Source organism: Crocodylus porosus, unplaced genomic scaffold (assembly GCF_001723895.1).
Source record: "Crocodylus porosus isolate Cpor-Errol unplaced genomic scaffold, CroPor_comp1, whole genome shotgun sequence".
In the NCBI taxonomy this organism is placed as follows: Eukaryota; Metazoa; Chordata; order Crocodylia; family Crocodylidae; genus Crocodylus; species Crocodylus porosus.
This window is the reverse complement of record NW_017728925.1, coordinates 17,626,568-17,647,495: the sequence shown is the minus strand read 5'-3', so window position 1 is coordinate 17,647,495 and position 20,928 is coordinate 17,626,568. Positions and strand designations below refer to the sequence as shown.

The window sequence follows — 20,928 nt, the reverse complement described above, 5'->3', positions numbered from 1 at the left end:
TGCGCAAGTTGAAGAGGCAGCAGCAAAAAGCTCATTCCTGCCCACCTTCCTGTATTGCTGCAGGATTGGACCAGAAGGCACTGGAGATTGGTTTTAAATGGCTCGAGACTATTAAATATGAAATGGCTTTATGCAGTTTTATTACAAAAGAAAGGCTAGTTTGATCACAATAATGTTTGCTTTGACTTGTGGCATCTTATTTTTGCTACTAAATTGGTAAGTGTTTGCTTTTCTCTGGAATCAGACTGAAGACTTGAGTGTTCTTAATCTTGGACAGCTTCCTAGCCCTAACCACAATGATGGCACTTGTTTTCTTGGATTATTGCTATCAGGTGTTGGGCCTGGTTTGGTTTCACTCTTCGAGAGAGTTTGTCATAAACCCACTGAAATATGGTTCCCAAAATGCAAACTGCAGGTCACACCTGCAAGTGAAGGTTTGGCAAGATCACATGGGGGTCCCAAGGGTGGAGAAATTTTGAGGGCTGACGATAACCCATGGATCTGTAAAGTCTGGCGATTCCAAAACATGCTGCTTCTCTTCCCCTGCCCCTGCCCCCACCCCTACCAACCCAATTCCATCTTTGTGCTGTAGTTCTCTACATCTCACCCTGGATTGCTAATGCACATGTTTTAGGACTTAGACTTGTCATGGTCCCCATGAGTATTTGGTCTTTCATTTATGGCTTCATAGGTACTTTGGGTGTGTTCCCCTTGCACAGTCTACTGTAGGGCAAAATGAGGCTTTCACCCCGTGCATTTGGAAGACTTGCTCTGTTTTGCTATCATCTGATTCTATTGAAGGCTTTCCAAAATGCCGTGTGCTGCTAAGGCCAGTCACACATACACCCATACTGTCCATTCCCAAAGGTTGCATAAATGCAATGCTGCACATTAGTCAAGAAATAACTGGCTGGCCTGGTTGGCTGTCAATCATGTCTGCATTTCTGGATGCAGTGGATGGCTAAGGCAGATGCATATATTTTAAAGACCCATTGCAGTGTATGAGGTATCCTTGGAAAAAATACTTATTTCCGCTGGCTGCCGGGCAGCATTTTGTAAGCTACAATTTTTATATTGACTAGCTGGTGGTTTTGTAGCTCTGTAATTGTGATTTTTCTGAGTGTGTAAAACAACTGCATGCATGTTAAAAAAAACAACCTTTTTTGCTTTCCCTTTCTAGAAGCAGACAGCTATCCACCTTTTATGTCATTCTTCTTGCTTTGGGTCTTGAATCTCAGTGCTTTCAGTTTTATGAATCTTTCTAAAGAAAGTGACCTCCCACTGGATGGCTAGAACAAAGCCTAGTTTTATGCAAGATGGTGCATGTTTCCCTGTACAACCCACAGCAAGTATCTTTGCCATTTCATTTCAAAACAGAGGCTGCCACAGAAATGCACATTAATTGTCAGACTGTTAGGTGTGAAAGGAACAAATATCTATTAGGCACTGAAGGTGTCCTACTTACTTCATGTGTGATTTTTCGCCTAAGCTAGGTGTCCAGATGGGAGTCTTTAAATACATCCAGCTTTCTCTTGCTCTCTGCTGTGTTTTAAATGCAGCTCATGGTGTCTGAAGACAGCTTCCTCTGAGAAACACTTTGGAAGAAAAACAAATACAAATTTTGGTTCCACTTTGCATTGGGGGGGGAACCGCAGTATCTTTGTTCCTGGAAACTCCCTCTTTTTGGGCAACTTCCAAATAGCTTAGTTTTATAATATTCATAACTGTATCTAGTGGATCAGACTGGGAGGATCACAGCTGCTCGGACACACGTGATAGGCACTGTTGGAGAATGGGAATAGAACAGAAAACTCAGTTTCTGACTTTTCCCTCCATAAAATGGTTGTCAGGAGTATGTTGGTTCCCTAATATGATGAACTTGCTTTTGGTTTACGGAGGGCAGGGTCAGGCTTCCTTTTCCCAAGGTGTTCATGTGTTAGTAGGCGGCTCCTTGTTTTCTCAGTTGTGTGCATTAAAACTCAGATGGTTTAGCAGGGTAACTCGTAACCATTGTTTTTGCAGTTTTCCTCTCTGAGCAGTCTGGCAGGCACCATGGAGGCTGAAAAATGTATCTTTGATCTCTGCACATTATAATCTGATTGCCATTCTAAATATTTGATTATGATCTTTTGAATAGGCATGGTTGTGGTCACTAAACATGGGTTGTGGAAGTGCGTTGTAGCTTTGCTGCTTCTGCTGTTACCTGGTGCACATGGAAATGCAGGGCCTGCACTTGTTTTTGCAATGTTGTGAAGTCCTAACTTTCCAGGAGCCCCTGTGTATGGCTGTGCCAGTGCCTGTCCTCCTGCGGAGCTGCCCTCTACCAGCTTTGATGAAGAAGCCATATTTACTTCTGCCAAAACTTGAGAAGGAAATATGAAACACAATGGTAGATACACGCTTTGCAGCTTCTAGTTTCTGAGAACCAGTGAAATAATTTATTGTTTCTCCTGGCATTCCCCACTTCAGCATCTTCTGATGCTACAGTGTGTTGGTATAGCTTCTTAATCTGAGGGTTTCTTGAAATCCTGGCTGCTGCCCATCACTGGGGAGTTTTAAGCGAAGCCCCAAATTTGTTCTATCCCTGTGCATGGGGGGTTGTGTGAGTGGGGGGGTTTTCTTTTGACCTTTTACATGGAAATTTCTTGCCCTTTTGCTGTCGGAAAATAGGCTGCAGGTTTTGTCACGGGGGCTCAGAGAAATGATGGTTGATGGAGTTGGGCCATGGATGTTGACTTAAGGAGAGGAAGTCCTCCAAACTACAGCTTCCACAAGGCAAAGCATGGAAAACCACTCAGCTTGGTTATTGCTGAGCTGTGCTAAGTATGCAGTGGGCAGGGTGGTAACGTTTCCCTGAGTGGGGTGTGTGTGTTTGTGGTCTCCTACTGCTTCCCACACACACCCGTGAAATTTTACTAAATTCAGGGTGCCAAAATCCTAGTCATAGTTATGAAACATGATTGCCATTTAAAAAAAAAAAAGGCAGCTAGAAACCAGTAATTTCTCCTTGCTTCTCATCAAATACTAAAGATCTGGCTTGGCCTCTGAACACCATTCGGTGGCAACGCTCATCTTCTCTTCCTGAGCTGTTCTGGGGCAGAAGAGCCTTTGCAGTGCCTGAAAGCTTTCCATCTGTTGAGGAGCAGCCTTGTAATGCCTCAACACTGTGGGATTAAAACAACAAATGAAACAAAACCTGGCAGATCGCAGCAGAAGCGGTAATTGCTGTACCTCCCCCCCCAGCCTAGAAAAGGGGAGTTGAGGGCTCTGAACAGTGCTGGTTGAAAGTATTAAAGGTGAACTAAAATGCTGCTAAAATAGCCGCATGGGCAGAGACCTCCCATCACTGATTGCAAATGGCCTGGTCCTGTGGACAGGTGGTGTGGCTGTTACACCATCCCAGGGCTTGAAGGGCAATGCCCGGACTGTGTAGCCTTAATTGCAAGGCGACTGTACTTAGAACAGTAAACCGAAAGCTTTATCAGCTCTATATGCCGGAGTTGGGTGGGGGGAGGACTTTCTATCTTAAACATATTGTGGTGTTGGCAGCTACAGAAAAAAAAGAAACCTTGACCATGATTCGTGCGGGTGAGCGGAAATGGTTCTTGACTCATCAGGAGCTGTGTCTGTGACGTTTCCCAGGCCACCTGTTACTGGCTGAGACTCTCAGCGCCATTCTGATGTGTGCCTGAAAACCACTGCAGTTGCCCTGAAAAGAGGAAGAGCCTGTTAAACCTGGAGTCGTCAGTGAGTGCCCAGAGTTGGGGCAAGAGCTGTTTGCCTTGGAAAACTGGCACCGTCATGGGGCCATGCTGATGTCTGGGATGCTGCTTAGCTCCCACAGCTGCTTCCTGTAGCTTTCTAACTGCTTGCAAGCATCCTTCCTGAGGACCAGTTTGGAGCGTCTCGCTGCCTACCCAAGCGAGAGACTGTCCTGTCATCAGTATCAGGCTCCAAAGTCCATATGTGTCTGATTTAGGGAAATTTAAAAAAAGTGAGATCCAGCAGCTCCTCCTGAGCTCCGGAACTGCAACAGGCCCTGAACTCAGTCCCATGGAGTCCAGTTGTTGGGCGTTTCATTTGAATCCCTTTGAAGGATTAGTTATAGGTCTACAGGATTCATTATGAGCATGTGTGCGGCTATCCCTGTTATATGTTAGAGTTGTCTATTTTGCTAGAGCTTTTATTGAGTGTGTGATTCAGAGGCAAAGGCAGCTGGCTGTTTCAAAAATATATAAACAAAGTGGAGTCCACTTCACAGTGAATTGTGGCAGCCTGCCTGAAGCACTGAAAGATTTGAATGAAGAGCATAACCTACAGTCCGTTTGGGAGAGGCAGCAAGGAAAAACTGGCTTCTCTTCCCTGCGCTGCCACTGACTGACAGCTGCTTTAAACAGATCCTGTCTCTCTGTTCCTCCTTGATTGCAAGTAGGAATTACCCCTTCCGTGGAGATGGAGGACCTGTATGGTGCTTCAGTGCCTGTCAGAGTGGGGGAAATTCCCCCTCTTAAAACACCAGGCCTTCCTTTTGTTGCCCGCACTGGGTCTTTGTTCCAAGGCATTGCTCTTTCAAAGCAGGAATGCTGCTTCCCAAAAGAGAAGAGCTTTCCCGTGCCATGGCAGAGTGAGTAGGCGCGTTACATTGGATACTCCGTGGAGTCTGCTCGTCCTGTAAACATTAGAGAAAGTAAGTGTCAGTCCGTCACATCCGCTCTTGTAACAAAAGCTGGACTGTGTATTTCTAGCAGCATCTGGTCAAAATGAAAACGATATTCCAAGAGGTGCGTTTTGGAGTATGCCCCAAATATCCCTCTTTTCGCTAGTCAGCCTGGAAAAGACATTGTCCCGGTGTTTGCATGTGAAACGCTGAGTAATGCTGTCTCTTCTCCAGTAGATGGAGGAGTAGTTTCCCAGCTGCTCTCATCAGTGTGTAACCTTTCACTCTCTAGGATGCATCATTCCAGTGTTTAAAAAAAATATTCTTCTCTAGCCTGGCTGCAAAGGCAGCTCTAGTGAGGTTTGGAGGAATGCTGATTATTTCTACAGACCCACTCTGACACCCGCCTACTCCACAAAGCATTTGGTTGCAGCATTTTCCTGAATCTCTGGCCCTGTCCTCGTTGTCCTGTGTTCATCTCCTTTTACCAGAGAAGGGCACTCCCCCACAACTGCTGGTGGAAATTAACTGGCTTTGGATTAATATAGCCGTGTGGTGGCTGTTGGCAGGAGAAATGTGCAGCTCCTGCCACAGAGGCAACATAAAGATGCTCTTTTTCCTTCCCCAGCAAAGTTCTCTTCCTCTGCTTGTCTCTGATTTCAGTGGAGCACTTCCAAGAAGAAAGAGTTTGTGATCAGTCTTCAATACACAGATACGTGGGATAACTGCATCCTGTCTTATGCCATATGGTAAATCTTTTTTTTTAAGTTTTTCTGCCGGCTAATAAGCAATGATATACCTAGAATTACTTCAGATGTACAGCAAGTCAATTTAAAACTCTCCAATTCCTAATTTGCAGTCTTTAGAAAACCTAAAACAATAGCATCCTAGTGCTTTTAGGAATCTATTATCCTGAATTACTGGGTAGCCTTAGGCACATCAGAGTGTTCAAGTGTCTGATACCCTGCAAATCCCTTAACTTTCAGGGGCAGTGACTTCTTGGAAAATGTCTCTCTTCTGGATTAAGGTGAACCGAGCATCTTTACTGTTAATATTAATTTCAGCCTTTACAGCTCTGTTACAATGGTGCTTTTCTCGAAAGAAGAAAATTCCTCCTACTCAAGATCATGCTCTGATAATAAATGTTAAATATTCTATTTACTCTTTAAAGAAACAGTACTCATTTTTTTTCTTTTAAATGTCAATTCCTTGCCTGTGCTGCAAGTAATAACACAGATCAACTGAAGAACATTTTAAAAATCAAAATGCCTCCTCATCATTTTGGTTGTTGTGCTTCACTTGGTGTGGGAGACTAGTTTCACTCTCTGGATCTGTGCACTAACCCTTGTGCAGCAAAGCTAAATGTTTCATGGAAGAGCTCCATGCTGAAAATTATTCATGGGCTTCCTTTTCTCCCGTTTCCCCCTTTTTTTTTTCCTGTTCCTCTTTTTTCCTTGAAGAAACCTTGCTAAAGGTTTCCTAGCCTAACCTTTTTCCTTCTTGTCCTTTAAAGATGCCAGGGAAGATGCATAAAAAAGCTGGGATATAAAGAAAGCAGGTGACCTTTCAGTGCACAAAAAACACCTGCAATTCCATTGAGGGGGCCAAAGTAATAACAAGAGTTATTAAGATTAAAAAAAACCCCAAAAACCCAAACCCTACAGAGATGCCTTGTTGCTCATTAGTGCTCAGGTGTTTATTTCTGGTAGTCGGTCATGGGGCTGTAGTGCTGCTGGAAGGGGCTAAGTTGACAGCCCCAGAAAAGGACATCCTTTTCCCACAGAATAAGGTATGGCTTAGGGTAGTCAAGTATGCACGTTGTTCAGTGTCCACGTCCTATTCAGTCCCTGCCCTCTGTACTGTGATTGCCAAGAGCAGCGGTGGTTTTGTGACATAGGCATTGACTCAGAGATAGCTGAACAGATGGTAGCACAGTTAAGTCCCAAATCTAGGTTGATCATATCATTTGATCTAGCACTTCATATCTTATTGCCAACTGCTGGACCTATCAAAGGAAGCATCAGCTTCAAATTATTATTTTTATTTTGTTTTTTGCCCAAGTTGTTTTAAGTTTTACACCTGTGCCTTGCCAATATTTTGTGATTTTTCCAGTTGCATCTTCCTACTTTAAAAACAAAGTTGCTCTCCCGCCTTGCTGGAAGACCCATGTTCCTCAAGGGAATCTGTGAAACTGAATACATGTGACGGCTATCCGGGGCCCAAAGTAAACCAAGATTTCCCCCTCCTTCCCCTTTAATAGCCATCTTGAGCCTTATTTCTAACAATGGGAGGCTTGGGGCAGGGAGGAAGGGTTGTAAATTAAATTATTGTCCCTTTTTAACATGTTTCAGAGAACTCTTAACAATACTGTTGCAAACTGCCAAGTGATTTCCCCTCCCCCCCACTTGTGTTGCAGATAATTAAGGCATGTTTCCTTTACATGTTGGTACTATGCACCTGAGTTCTCAGACATAAGCAAGCATTACCATGAATGCACTAATGAATAAACAGAAAAGAAAAAAGGAAATGTCTGTTTGTATATGTTTGACATAATAGGGAAAAACACCCTTGCCACAAGAGAGGAAGGGAATTTATGTGCAAAAAAAACCCTGCAAAAAAAAAAAGGTGAAAAGGCTGCATCTAGTTTCTTGAGATGATATGGAAGCACCACAGTGGACTTGCATTGCTGGAAAGTTTGACAACAAGAGGCCAGTTGTTTGGGGATTTAAAAGAAAAGGATTTGATTGACCCTGCACTCAAGAAGAGAAATTATGTCCAATTATACAACTGAAAAATCTGATCAGGAAGGCATGAAAATATCTCTTGTCAGCCTGTGGCTAAAAGGCCAAGCAGTGCCCCCAGTAATACTCCTGCAAAAGGAATGTAATCAATTGTTTGGCTCCTTTTTCCCTGAGCTGAGCTGGGCTACTTGGGGAGAGAAGAAATGGCTCAGGTTTGCCACTGAAGTCAGCAGATCTGACTGAGCACACAGAGGGGGTAGGTCTGAAGTAAGATGCTGGACTCAGGCAATTTAATGTATTTTTAAAGGCTTGTCAAGGGCACCCTGAAAACTGTAAGGGCACTCTCATTAGGGCTTGCAAACAACCCTATACACTACTACTTGTCTGACCGTAACCACACTTCAACATGTTTTCAGAGTCTTATACCGTAAAGACCTCACTGATGGATTTTGAGTGCTTAATGTAGTCAGCCTGGCCTTTCCTCAGCGCTGCAGTGTTGGCAAGCTGTAGCCTTTCAGGTTTACTGAGGACATCACTGCTGCTCTCCGTATGAAAATACCCAAATTTAAATTAAAGCTGGTGTTGGGTTAGCTCACGTGCATCCTACCCAAACTATAATATCGTGAATGAGTGGAACAGCAGGGGTTGGCAGGGAGGACTCCCTAAGGAAAAATTATCCATTGCTGCTTGCTTCACAGGTCTCTTGCCCCTGAGATGTTTGGTGGCAGCTGCTGTCAGACAGGAGGCTGGAGGAGATGGGTCCCTGGGCTCAGCCACTGTCATGGGGAACTGGAGTGGGGGTTGATGCTGTTGTTTTAGAAACACCAGTATGGTAAATTAACACCCACTCTTTGCATTCTTCCATGACTAGTTCATTAGAACCAGTTTTGGGTCAGCCCATTAGAAGAAAAACACAAATTAAATTGCACCTGTACTTACAATGGGGGAGTAAAAACCTGTTCTGTCCTGTGACTTGAAGTGCTGTGCCTTGTGAGAGTGGTAGCTTGCTGCCATAGGGACCTTGCAGGGTAGAGAATTAGGGTGATCTGAAGTTGGTGGTAGTGCTGTGAAGGGTTGGGGAAACCCGTGTCGCTGCTGTATGCTGTAGATCCGACTGCAGCAATCTGGGGGAGTAATGTGCTGACAGGCAGCATCGTGTTCCTCCGTGCTCATGAGACTGGCTGTGCCAGCTGCAGTGCTGCAGAGGAAGGGCATGTGAAACACAGGCAGCTTTTAGCTTCCACTGCAGGTCTGAGAGCAGTGTTTCAGCAGTGGCCAGTTTCAGATGCTTCGGTTGCAGCTTGATATGACGAGAGGCTGAGCTCCAGATGTGCTGGAGAGGAGAGCGCAAAGGAAGAGTGGCGAGCAAAAGAGAAATGTTCTAAAGATGACAGGATTGAACTGATGGGAAGAAATGGGGAAAAGGCTGCAGACAACCTGTGGAAAGAAATGGAATGAGAGTCTAAGAATGGTGGAAAAATGTAAAGGGGACAGAATATGATGACAAGGCTGAAGAACAAGAGATGCTTTTGAAATCGTACATGGTCCTGCTCTTGTCCTATATTTGCACTTGCTTAGCAGGCAGCTCCTATTCTGAAGAGGACTAGTATTTGGGGTTGGGGGGGCAGAGCCTGTTCCTTCCTTGAATGGTTGTCTCTGCTAAGAGCACTTTAACAAATCAAAGGGGCTACACATGTGCTCCAGGGCTTCTAGAGTGTCTTCACTGGCTGGTCCTGGTAGCCCATGTGGGTTTTTTTCCATATCTTTCTGGTGGGTCATTCTAATCGCAGTGAACCCTGCCCTCCTTTGCTTGGTATCCTCCTTTTTGTCATAGTGTGGACGCCATTCAGCTGCTGTTCTGTCATGCATCATGGTGTTGTACTCTTCTAAAAGAGTGCTGGAGATCAGACAGCAAATTCCCATCAATTTTGTTGGTCTTCAGCAGTGATATGGGGAGCACAGAGAGAAGCAAATGCCTGAATGTGCCAGCACATTAGAGAGCAACTCCAGGCTCTCCCTAAACAAGAATCACATGGATGCATCCAGACAAGGAGGCAGCAGAGGGATGGGAAAAGGAAAAATTAGGTACTCAAGCTGAAAGTGAATTCCTAATCAGTGCATCTCTATTTGCAGGCAAGCTGCCTGGGCTTGCATTTCATCCAAGGAAGTGCCGTTTTCTCATCAAACAGTTAGGACTGGGTAGAGCTCCTTCCAAAGCCCCCTAGCCTCAAACGCAAGACCAAGATTGCCTCTCTGGTTCTTGGCTCTTAAGCCTGCCCTTGCACAGATTTAGTTTCTCCAACGAGCTGGAGCTTGGTTGCTGGTCAGAATGTCTTGGAAGTATCCTAATGCCCAGGAAAAAGCTCAGGTGCTGCTTGAAGTGGCCCATAGATAGCAAAGCTGAACTGTATTTAATGGTTGGACTTAATAGCCTCTCAATCCCCTTTTGAACAGGGCCTGTGTGTTTAGATCCAGTACTGAGCTGGTAACGGGGCTGAGGCAGGCTGCCTCTGAATCCAGCTCTTGCTTTGGCACAATCATTAATTTGGCTTGTGCGTTGAGTCTCCAAGCCAAATGGTTCTCTTCTGCTTTCTTTTCGAGCCGAAGCAGGTTTGGCCAGACGGGCTGAACCTTTTCAAAGCACAAGAGAGACCTGGACGCCCAATTCCCATTAAGGCAAGTGCAAACTGGGACACCCAGCTTCCTGAGGCAGCGTTGCTGGTTGACGCCTCGGTTAGTCATTGTTCTTAATGTTGTAACCATCCATTGTCTGTTTTTAAAAGAGAGGTGGCTGAACCAGGCCTATTGTGGCCCAGTAGAAAGCGCCCCAAATACTCTTGGGATCTCAGTTTGATGATGGTTTCGCTGGCTGGTTGTGTTGTTTTAGTGTCGTGGTTTGTCCAGCCTTAAACAATCAGCTGGAGCATGGACAGACTAGCACTCACTGTGATTTGGTGGGATGAAGGTAGAGGTCCTTGTACTGTTGGTGGGATGCTGCTGATGAAAAGCTGATGGACTGGCTGTGAGAGGGAAAGGAGCAGCACAAAGGGTCTTGCAAATATAAAATCTAAATGTTAATGGTGGTAGGAGTGACTCTGGGACAGGGACCACAGTTCTGCTCTCTTGCCATCCTGTGTAGACCCTGTATGTGGCTTTGTCTTTTCTGCAAATCAAAACTGAAGGCTTCATAGAGCACTTGCCCCGCATTGTCTCTTGGCATGTGGACAAGTGCTGACAACCCAAGTCACTGAGAGCCTGATCTGGGCTTGATTGGGGGTGGCCAGGTTGCAAATGAGATGTTAGCCAAATGCTCCCTCATCTGCCTAACCGAATGAATGGCAGGAAGGGGATGAACCCCGGTGGCTGTTAACCTGTTCCAGTTCATAAATACAACTTTCCAGCAGCATGCTGCGTTCCCAAGGGTGGCTGGCGTTTTATCGTTTGTGTTTTCCAAATGGGTCAGGAGCCACAGAGGCCTTATTTGTACAAGCACCTTTTACCACCTGGGCTCCCTAGTTTGTGTGCAGAACACCCAAGTGCTTGCAAATTTTTGGGAGCATCTGCAAGCCTCTGGTAGCAGCTGTGAAATGAATTAATATGTTCTTCTAGGGAGCCGCTTGCTTCCTGTCTCCCATGTGCTCCTCTTCCTCTCGCTCAGCCATGTCCCCCTGCAAGGCAGGATTGAGTAGCAGTCCCTGTAGTATGCTCTGCCAAGCCTTGATTAGTTTTAAAAGTTCCAAACAATGGGATGCCTGCCCCTTTTGGGGTGCTGTTCCTGAGCCAAAATAGTTCAATCATGAAAGCCCCAGTTGTAATCTTTGTGCCACCTTAAATTTGTTTCCTTCCCTCAACATTTTACTTTAAGATCCCTGGACCATTGCTGCCTTGTTCCCCATCCCATTAGTCATAGCTTAACCAAACTATTATGTTGAGCATTTATGTGTTTTTTCCAGTCATCCATCCCGCTACTCAGTAATTCTTGTTTCTTCCCTCCTCTGAATTCCCTTCACTTCGTCAGCTTCTTTCCAATATTTAGGCAGACATAAACGAGTCCATTTTCCCACGTGTGCTGGTGGTGATCATAACTAGCTTTTGCATAATGCTAATGAGGGCACTTCTCTCCCTACAATGTGATGTGAAACTTTGGACTGTGTGCGTGTTTCAGAACTGCAGCGGCTTCACTGCCTGGGTTGCATTGCAATTTCCTAGTGGGTTGCATTTGTGTAGCAAAGCATCTTGGTGGTTTACGCATGGCAGGTAGGAAAATATCACCATTTTATAAATGGGAAATGGAGCCATTCAATGACTTGTCCAAGACTGATTGAAGTGGCTGGGAATTGAATCCAGGCAACCGGAGTGCAGTTCCCACCTAAGACTACCAGCTGCTGCTGCCCTTCCATGTGCTTACTGTACTTGGTTATGGCTTTTCTGATATCAGTTTTCTAGGGGGGTGGGCAGACCCCACGTTTGTAGGTCTGCCCACATTTGTAGGTCTGCACACCTCAAACATACCAAGGCATGTGCTACAGAAATGCCACATCTGCCCCAAAAAGAGTTCCTCTTTCTAAGAGGAACACTTTTTTTGGTAGGAGGATGCTTCATAGTGTCACGTGGAACATCTGTCCTGTCTAGTTACAGGAGGGCTCTCGGACCCCCAGCATCCCACAGCCCCCTGCTCTCACTCCCCCCTGCAGTGGGGAAACTGCTGACAGAACCCTTGCTGCCCCACTCCAACAAACAGCTGGTCAGCGACCAGTCAGCTGTTTGGGGCAGCAGAGGCTCTCAAGCCAGCCCTCTGCCCTTCTTCCTGCAGGCAGCTGCTGCATCACATTGGGACCTGGGCTGCAGCAGCAGCTGTCAAGCACAGCCCCTGGCTGCCTGCTGGGGTGGTAGGGGGAGGAGAGCATTCCCAGCTACTTCTCTGCCAAAAGTGGCATCAGCTGGAGACATGGGGAGAGCAAAAGGAACAGCTCCTGTTGCCCCTTGGCTGGAGGGTGCCCTTTGAGACAACTTTGTCTTTCTCTAGTCAGGGTGCTGGCTGTATAGCTACACCTGTGTAGCACTTTTTTAATATGCTGAAGCACTTTGCAATGCTCCAAATGCATGTCTGTCTGGAGGCAATGTCCCTTGCTCTCCCACATCCCCTCTGTGTGCTCTCCCTCCTTCCCCAGAGTGCACACATTTTATTGCCTGACAAGCTCCTTTTGTGTCACTCTCTTCCATCCTTCCTTGGTATTACCTCTGTGTTTTGATAACTTCAGGAAAAGGCTAACTCTGCCGCATCTATTCAAGGGCATCCAGAGCACCAAGAGTAATCTCCAGCACCTGCTTTGGACTCAGACCCTATCTTAGATGCTGCTGCACCTGCCACACTTCTGTCCTTCAATAAATTGTTTCCTGCATCTGTGTGTTAGGCTAGGGAGTGTGTTCTGGCCTCCTACAAGGTCACGCAGGTAACAGTTGCAGGGATGGCTCCACAATTTTCTGCCTAAATTGAGGCTCTTCCTTCATTAACTGAAGCATGCCAGCTTGATCACCCCAAGCCAGAAACACAGGCAAGGATTTATGGTATGCAGGTGGTACTTGCAGGACATAGGGGACATGACAAGTTTCTTGGGGCTCTGGGTTACCCAGCCAACAGCACGAGACTTTTAATCTCCTCATGTTCTCATCAAGTGGCTCTTTAATAAACTAGATAATTAAACAGGAAGGAAGCAGGAAGGTTAACTCACATTGAGTAGTCAAGTTGAAGCTGATCCATTGGGTCTGATGGAAGACCTGTCTTAATGGTGAGTAAAGGAGAAAGGGGAGCATTCTCTGCCATGCTTTCAGGTTTCTGCCAAATGGCAGCAGATTCATAGATTTCATCTTATTTCTTAAAAAAAAAATGCATAAAGCCACTGAGGTGGAGAGACTGACATGCTAGAGAATGCATTTAAGTGAAGGCTCATTAATGTTTAAACCAGCTGAAAGGCAAAGATGTGCAAAGTAACCAATGTGGATTTCCAATATTAAAAATGCCAACTTCTTCAAATATTGTCAGCGGGGAGAGCTGGGAGGTAATTTTAGAGGAGAAACAGCTGCTTAGGTTTCTGTTTTGAAGGTCACTCACAAAAACACTGTTTTAAAAAAACCTTTTACATGTAAAGGTACATTTGTAACGCAAAGCATGGCTTCCTTTGGAAGTAGTGCGTAAAAACAGTTCCCCAGTTGCGGGTGAAGCGGAGTATTTGCTGCTTGTTTATAGCAGGGGAGTATTAGCACGGTTCGCTAGAGCACAGAGCTGGAGTATACCTGCTGCCTGCTGCTTCCCTGTTGCACTTCACTGACCTTATTGGTGGCTGGAGCATTACTGTGGCCGAGACTGTTTTGACGCACAAGTTCAGCTTGTGAACTCTCCAATTAAACAGACATTCCTTTTCCCTCCCCTCCCACAGAGGTCATGGCTTGACAATAGCAGCGTACAAGCCCAGTTTCCTTTTCCATTGTAACTGGCCACACCATCTCATTCCCCAGGCTCAGTTTGCTCTTCTGGAGTCATTTTATTTTTCTTTCTCTACACCTGAGAGGCATAACATTCACCTTTCTTACTGCGCTTAATGTAATGATTGAAGTGAGACCTATAGCCTGGGGATAGCTGGTAAGGAAGCTTATTTTGCTGCTGAACTATCTTACTGGGATCCCTGAAGAGTTGATGTGCTAGGAAGAGCATACAATAGACCCAGCTCTATATACAACTTCAGTAAGAACTTTATTTAGTAGCATGATCCAACGCCCTTTGGAGCCTCTGGGAGTCTGCTGCAGTCAGTATGGGGCTGCTCTGAAGCCCGGCTTCTAGCAGTGAGGTGTAAATAAACAACCCCTCTTCTGTCCTGGTGAGTTTGTGGCAGTTTCCTTTGCTCCTATCCATTTCCATCCATCTCATGCACCCTGGGATTTAGCCTTTGAATTTGCTTAATTTCTCCCTGAGGTTAGAACTGCTTCTGCTCCGTGATCCAAGCCCATCTTGTTGTGTGGCTCGCAGGGTAGCAGTTTAACAGTTTAGTGTTAGTGCTGAAGAGGACAGGTGCCTTCCGTTCTGTGCTAAATATACTGCTAGGTGCGAGTATAAGTAGCTTGGAGCAGCCGTGTTTCCGTTTCTATAGTAATTGCTGCAGCAGGTTGGACTTGTGGTGCTTCTAGCCTTGGACTTGTCACAGCCTGAAGCTTCAGAGGAAGGTGCAAAAAAAAAAAAATTAAAACTCAACCTGTCCTAGAATAACCTGCCTGTTTGGAGGACTTGTCATGCCCTCTGATTGATGCCTAGGGGAGGAAGGCTGCATCCTTTACAAAAGATTTCTAAAAAAAAAATCATTTCTTGGGTGACTGCCAGTGGTCAGTCCCAAAAGTCTAATGGTTGGGTGAGGATGGATGACTCTTCAGTGCTTGACCTAAGTGATAGCCACGTTCATTGTTACCTAAAGAGCCTATACCCTCAGGATCACAACTCAATAGCCACTTTCTGATTTGAGAGGGTTTTTTTCTTTCTCTCTTCTTTTTTTTCTGGTAAAGCAGGAGGAGATATAAAACAAGTGAGATGTTAAACACAAGTTCACACGAGGTGCTTTTATAGGGATTTCAGCATGCCCCCTTTCTCCCTTTACAAGCATGGCTCAATAATGTTTTTGATCACTAAGGAAACCCTTGAAGTTTTATTATGAATTGTTTTATCCTCTCCAAGATGCCCACATCCAAACATTCATGTTGTGATTTAGCTTGGAACGTGGCGATGGTGCTGTAAATGGACCTCAGTAAGGGAAGGTTACTGCGCCTTTGACTTTGTAGCGTATGGTCTGTAAAGTCACCACCCGAGTAATCCAAGAGAAGATTTTTGGAATTAAAATGAAAGAGTTGTCTGTCAGCCAACATCTTTCTACTATATTTTTGTCTTACTCGCTTGTAAATTTTTGCCTGATGGGTTGTTGAAAAGTGTGAAAACTATAAATAAAAGCCGATCTTGCTTCTACTGAGTCACTAAATTCATTACAGATCTCCAGTGTCACTTAAATATAATGTAATGCTTGCACTCACCAATCTTCTGCAGTAAATCCTGCAGTCGAATAAGCCTGTGGATCTTGGAACAGATCACTTTGCCTCTTTGTGGTTTCATAATTAATGCATCACTTCTTGGGGCCACAAACAGCTGTGTAGTCTGAAATGACTCCAGGCTTCCCTTGTCTGTGCAGGCCAGAAGAACAGGAATCTAGGCTTTGGGGTGTAGGATGCTGAAATTACATTTTGATACTTGATAAAAACATGCAGAATTTAGTATATGCTACTAGGTCTGTTGTTTACTTCTAATTCACAAAGTGCTTCACGTGTGCTTTAAAGGCATATAGTTCCTTTTGGAAATGTTCAGTTTTTCTCTTGTGTTCAGCAGCCCAGAGAATTTGGTACGCAAACTCCTTTATTTATCAATTTATCACCGGTGTGTCAGCAGTTTGGCTGGAGTTCCTTTGCCCTACTGCGTCTGTCTTCAGTTTCACACCCAGGTGTCCACACCAAGAGAGAGATGCATTTTCAAGGCCGTTTTGTTGCAGAACCTCTGAAGCACTAGGTCACAAGAGCATTGGTGCCAGATACCACCCTGGTGGGGGCCATATAACGGTCTCGGTAGGGTTTGGGACACTGAAACCGGACTGTTCCACATACTGCTCTGAGCATCCGCGGCTGCACTCACCAGTCTTTTACGCTGTCTTCAGTAATGAATTGAGCACTTGAGTTTTTGATAAATGAAACTGGAGCATAAACTGGCCTTTTCTAATTAATTAATCAAATACTCTGAATAATTCATTGTAACCTTCATCCTGAATTCTCCTGGTCTTTAGGGTTTGTGGCAGATGTAGAGAGCAGTTGCTCTCTGAGCAACTTTCTGTTAGTGGTTTAAAACACCTGAAGCAAGAGGATCCATACTGCTTCCAAAATTACACCTCAGTTTGGTATCTAGCAGCAGATAGCAATCCCTTCCTTGGCTGGATGGGACAATATGAGAGGAATTGATCCCATACATCTCATAAGTTGCTGTTCTGCTGCAACACTAATGCTTCCACACCTACAAGTTTCAGGTGAGTTTTTTCCACCTGTCCCAACACATAGTGAGCCTCACCCAATATATGGACCAGGGATGGGCAGTGAATGGCAGCAAAGCTGGTTTCTGCCTTGGAAGCCGGGTAGTCCTGCTTGGGCAGCACGAAGCAGTTCCCTGTAAGAGGTAGATGGTTTGGTAACAGCCAGCTTTGATCCCGTGGAGGTGTGCGTGGCCGTCTGCGTATCTGATTCATTGTGCACTGCTACAGATTTCACAAATGCCCTGCCCTTTCCTCCACTGAAAGATGAATTGGAGCATGTGCTCTAAGTGCGCTCCGTGAAGCTTTTACAAGCGTCTAACTTGAGATTAGTCTGCACAGGATACAGGTCCATGCAGGGGGGCTGGGATTGAGAAAGGACCAGTTTCTTACTTAGCAGAATTCGCATGCACGAACAGAGCTGTGGGAAGGTAAACTGAATTCAACCTCTTCCCATAAATTCTCCATTGAGCTAAAAATAAGAGGGAAAAGTCAGACTTGGGTATTAAATTTCAGAATTTGAATGGAAAGTAAGTTTCCAGCTGAGTATCGCTACACTATAGTTAGTCACTTAGCTGGAAAATACCAGGTTTCTAAGGGTTAACGGAGACAGTTCTCCAAGGGATTGCCTCCTCTGGAAAATAGTAATGAAACTAGTCTGACTATGAACTTCAAGTGAAATCAGATGCTGGACAAGAGGTTAGGAGCACTAAGAGCTTTACCAGGCCATGCGCAGCCTAGTGCTTCAATTCCCCCGGCTGCTGAGGGGTCCAGAAGGCTGGCAGCGATGTTTTCCTTTGCGTGGTTGTGCAGAAGAGAGAGAACCCAAGTGTTGCACTGTTCTGCAGGGATCTGGGCTTCAAAATATTAAGCCTCTGTACAAGTTGTGGGTTAGAACCAGTACAGAGACTTTCTTCCTGCATGCCGAAGCCTTGTGAACTGTGGTCCTCGCCGGGCCCCCCATCTCACTGAAAGCGTCTCCTGGTTTTAAAAGTATTTTGCTGTTTCTCAGTCAGTTATTTTGACACTAATCAACGCTGTGGATCTTGTTTTGTTTGGTGTCTGGGAGCATCATAAAAAGAGTTGCTGAAAGAGTTCAATTATAATATCAGCATTTCTGCCAAATGTATTGAGCTGTTCTGAAAAGCTACTTGTCTTTTCTGACCTAGATACACAGTTTCCAACTGTGGTAGATGCTGCCAGAAAGACTCTTGGCAGAAGGCCAGAAATAAAATTATACTGCAGAAAAACACAAAACGTTTTCAGCAGCATTGTGTGTGGTGTGGCAAAAAATTACCTGTCTTTTGAATGTAAAGCAGAAATTAAAATCAACTTGCAATTAAAGCTGTAGGCCTTTTTATTGTGGCGGTGGTGATGCTAACATTGAGTTTCATTGAGCGTAACTCATTCCTCAGCTGGTGTGTGAACAGCATTGCTGCACGTGACCCTGCCTCGTCTGGAGGTCTCCTGTGCCATCGGCCACTTCCGTTCTCTCTGCGGCGGCTGGGCTTTGCTTACGTCGCCTTGAATGGTCTTGGGTCATTTGCGTTGTCCTCCAGCCTGGTGTTGCCGGCAGATGTTGGACTGAGCCGGGGAAGATTAGAAAGGCAGAAGGAGCTTTGGTGTTTTGACTAAGCATGGCTGGTGTGTCGCTGATGCGGTACTCAGACAGTTGTCATGTCCCCTGATCCCTTCAGCCAGCCTGGCTGGACGCCTGAGCACCAGTCCAGTGAGAAGTAGGGATTTAGAGGACTACAGTCCAGTGTGCTGTGACCCTGCTTTCGCTTTTCTGTTATCCCAGCAGCATTTGTCTGTACAAAGCTCGGCTCCATGCTGCTGGAGGGTGTCAGGACCCTGAAGGTATTTCAAGTCTCCCCTCTACTAGTGTGCAGTGCGATTGCAGCTCTGGTGTGGATACCAGTGTCTGTAGAGTGTGCAGACCTGTGGTTGTGTGCTGCTTTCCCCATCACCTGCCCCCAAGGACAGCTAAGGGGCTGCACGAGCTATTGAAGTGATGGTCCCGAAGTCTAGGAAGCACAGCTGAGAGCTCTAGCAATGAGCCTTGATGCAAAGACCTCCTATTAAATTCTTTCCCTTGTTTGTCTCCTGCCACATCCAGAGCTGCCTCTTGTGAAGGATGGGGTGTTGAATGAAAACATTTCTGGGCCCTTAGCCATGGCCATTAGGTTGGCTGTGTTCAGGTGGCTGGAGAGCCTGTGTCTTTGTGAGAGGCTGTGTCTGATGCCCTCACCTCTCCAGTAGCCTGGAGAGAGTGAGTGTTGTCTCCTCTTCAGGTCTGTCCATTTGCACCTCTGTAGCATCTAGTGCCTGGGGATTTTGAGCAAGGCTGGAGGGGCTGATCATCCTGGTCATGCCCCTGTCTGTGAAGGTACCCTCAACATTTCTTATGCGAGGGGTGGGAACGAGTGACTTGGCCACGGTCACCAATGGCCTGGTGCTACCCTAAGGGATCTTCCTAGAAGTTGCTTTCCAGCCTCTGGTGAAGGTAGTCAGGTCCAAGTGGCTCTTCTCCCCCTTGTCCTCCATGCCACCCCACTGGGACACTGGCTGTCTGCTCGCTATAGGGAGCTGCATTGATGGGGTGGAAGGCCAGCCTAGATGGCCTCTGGGCTCAGTAGCAGAAAGACATGGTGGGTTAAATGAATGGCAGCCAGCCTCACTGACTCCAGTCTGCAGAGCCTGGCAGCAAGTGAAGCCCTGAGCACTTCCATCCGGAGGGCTGGGGCTACTCTAATCTTGGTTTATTTTTCTGCTCTGTCAAATATGCTTTGTTCTGAGTGTTGTGTATGAATGTTGGGGGGTTTTTTTAAAGCCAGCTGCATTCTGTTGGGTGGTTTTATTAAATATCTGCTCCCAAAGAGTGAGGCTTTATCAGGTTTTTCTTTCTGCCGACACTTCACTGAAGTGTTGTTGGGAAATTAATGACTTGGAGGAACATTGCGGGACAGCTCTGTTCAGGCTTGCAGACGTTTTCAGGCTTTGTTGTTGTTCTTTCCGAATAATTTTAACAATCAATGAGGAACTCCCTCCCTGATCCCAGCCCAATAAAGCACTGGTGGAGCTCAGTCACTTGCTGCTTCAGAAAGGGCAAACAGAAACAGATGTTGATGCTTCCCTTTAATGCTGGTTTGGGTTTTCAAAGCACGGCAAAACGGATCAGGACATCCCTGAGGTACATTCACTCTCCGCGTGCAAGAGAGGGGTTGTCAAAGGGCCAAGCCTGCATTTCCGCTTGCCCGGCAATTTACTGCAGCACCAGAATTTGCTCAGCCAGCCGTCTGCATCCATCTGCTTTCCATGCACTGTCATCGAGGAGCAGCAGCTTGCAGCAGTCCTGGGAGGGAGTCCAGGCTTGAGCAAGGCTTGGTGTCTAGAGAGTGTGGTGCTGGGCAGGCACTAAAACCCAGAGACAGTCTGTTGTGCGGTGGGCATGGCCAGGCTGTTTGGAAGAGAATGTGTTCAGAGCGGCTTGATGGGCTGGGGCATGTACTGAGTATGCGTTCACGCTAGTGAACTTGCTAGTTTGAACACCCTTGGTACACTGAGAATATAAGTAGTCGTGACACTCTTTGAAGGTGAAGGAGATATTCATCTGGCTCAGCTGAAACAGTGGCACAGCTGGGGAGTCGGAGGCCTCCTGGAGCCTGGTCCCATGTTTTTAAGGCACTGGGCTGCTCCCATGGAGAACATCTGACTGTGTGACCTGGTGAAATGCCGCACACTGAGCCTTGTGTTGGCATCTCTTCTGAGCTGAAGGGGAGGGGTCGAGTGCTCGGCTGCAAGGCTGAAGAAGGTGGTGTGTGCATGTTGGATGCAGAAAAGGCATTTCTTTTTCAGAAAGCGGCACCAACCAACCCTGGCTCCCATAGGCTCTGCTTTCATGCCTGGGGCGCTGCTTTGGCCAGCTCTTCTCCAGCTGCAGAGGCATGTGGCTGTCTGGGAGTGCAAGGGCTTTCACAAGGCCTGGCAGCTGGCTGGCTTGGGTCTGGGCCTGCAATCCTGCACAACTGTAGGGATACACGCGTGTGACTTTAATCGAGCAAGGGGACTCTTGACATCCCTGTTGCTGGGCATGCAAATGTGAGCATCTGTGTGCTGAGCATTGGCTTGACAGGGCCCTAACAGGGTAAGGCTGAGACTTGTCATGGGTTTTAAGGTGCTTGGCAAATCTCTGCTGAGAACAGGAGCGTTGGATCTGAAGGCTTGTTTCCCTGGGATTGGAGATCCTAGCAGGCGCGTGGGTGTGTGATCCGCACAGCTCTGCTCAAAGGAAATCACGAGATGGATGGGAGATGCTTCCTCCTAGCCCCAGTGTGAAAACAGGGCAAGCTGTCTGGTTGGAAGGCAGACATATTTGGCTTCTTGTTCTCCAAGCTACCCACATTGCCTTCCGGGCCCCATTTAT

General features: G+C 46.3%; 1 long non-coding RNA gene across 1 annotated transcript; it reads left to right on the top strand.

The window, feature by feature from the left end:
- Positions 1-594: 594 nt before the first annotated feature.
- On the top strand, positions 595-7,130 carry LOC109314060. Its single transcript, XR_002102210.1, has 3 exons — positions 595-3,747; positions 5,286-5,406; positions 5,644-7,130. It is a non-coding gene; the product is annotated as an uncharacterized LOC109314060 (long non-coding RNA).
- Positions 7,131-20,928: the final 13,798 nt, after the last annotated feature.